Source organism: Pteropus alecto, unplaced genomic scaffold, assembly GCF_000325575.1.
Source record: "Pteropus alecto unplaced genomic scaffold, ASM32557v1 scaffold249, whole genome shotgun sequence".
NCBI classification, from domain to species: domain Eukaryota; kingdom Metazoa; phylum Chordata; class Mammalia; order Chiroptera; family Pteropodidae; genus Pteropus; species Pteropus alecto.
Window position 1 is genome coordinate 486294 of NW_006443132.1, and position 1858 is coordinate 488151.

Genomic DNA, 1858 nt, shown 5'->3' on the forward strand with positions numbered 1-1858 from the left:
CCTGCTACTTTATAGTAAAAACCTCCCTAACCCCTAATTCCTGGGAACCCCAATTTGTTCATTGTCTTTATAGTTTTGTCTATCGGAGAATGTCATATAAGTGGAATCATACAGTATGTAGCCTTCTGACATTGGCTGTTTTCACTAAGCATAATACATTTGAGATTCATCTACATTTTAGAGTTTATCAATAGTTAACTTATTTCTGAGTTGTACTCCATTGTATGAATGTACCCCTGTTTATCCATTCCCCAGATGAAGGCACATTGGGTTATTTCCTCTTTGGGACAATTAAAAATAAAGCTGTTATAAACATTAGCATGCAATTTTTTGGTGTGTTTTCTCTAGAATAAATTCCTAGAGTTGGATTGCTGTGATACATGGTAAGTATGTGTTATATTTTTATTTTTCAATTAGAGTTGACATTCAATATTATACTAGTTTCCGGTGTACAGCATAGTGATTAGACATTTGTATAACTTATGAAATGATCCCGTAATTAGTCTAGTGCCTACCTGGCACCATACATAGTTATTACAATATTACCGACTATATTTCCTATGCTGTCCTTTACATCCCCTGTTCATTGCAGCATTATTTGCAAAATACGGAAGCAACCTAAATGTCTGTCAGTAAATATATGTTTAACATTCTCAGAAACTGGTAAACTATTTCTCAAAGTAACTCTACCATTTAGCGTTTCCATTGTTGCGTGAAAATTTCGGCTGTTCCACATCCCTTCCAGCACTTAGCATTGTCAGTTTTTTGACATTAGCTACTCTGGTAGGATGTAGTGGTATCTCACTGTGTTCTTAAAAAATTATTAAGATACCTGTTTAATAAAATAGCATTTTGCCTGCCTACAATTGTTCGTATAACCCAGGACCCCTATTTTGGAGGCGAATGAAAAGCTCTTCTTTGTGGTTTTGATTTGCATTTCCCTATTGACAAATGATTTGAGCATATTTTCATGTACTTATTTGCCATCCCTCATTCATGTACTTGGAGCCACCCCTCTTATGTTTCCTTTTATAGTTTTAGGTTTTACATTTAGTTTTATGACTCATTTTGAGTTAATTTTTGTACATAGCACAAGATATCAATCCATGCCCATTTTTTTACATGCAAGTCAAAATTGTTTATAGTTAAAACAATTCTGTTGTATAAATATAAAATTATGTTCATTTTCATTTTAGTATATGTTTATATTATACATTTCACATCTTAATATCTATATCGTTATATTTATTTTGATCATATTTTAGCCTTATGTTGTCAAATAATTCTCTAAACTTATGTTTTCCAATTACGGTTGACATTCAATATTATGTTATATTAGTTTCAGCTGTAGAGCATAATGGATAGACATTTCTGTAATTGTGAAGTGAATCCCCTCCCTCCCAGATTAGTCTTGTAATCTGGTACTATACATAGCTTTTATAAAATTATTCATGTTTATTTATTATTTTTTTATTTTAGTTTTTTCAATGATGTTTTAAAATTTTTAACTTTTTATAAGTAACATTGGGAAATCCAATAAGTTTCAGCTATACACTTAAAAAGTGAGGCGTATATATGTTTACACTGTGTGTTCACCTCCCATAGTTAGATTTCTTACCTTACTGTTCACCTCCCATAGTTAGATTTCTTTCTGTCACCACATATTTGACCCCTTTTACCCTGTCTATATTCCCCCTCTCCCTGCCCTCCACTAATAACCACTAGTCTATAGTCCTCTGGTAACCACTAGTCTATAGTCTATATCATGAGTCTCTGTTTGTTTGTCCTGCTCATTTGTTGCTTTTAGGTTTATATTCCACATATAAGTGATATCATGTGATTTTCAACTTTTTCTATC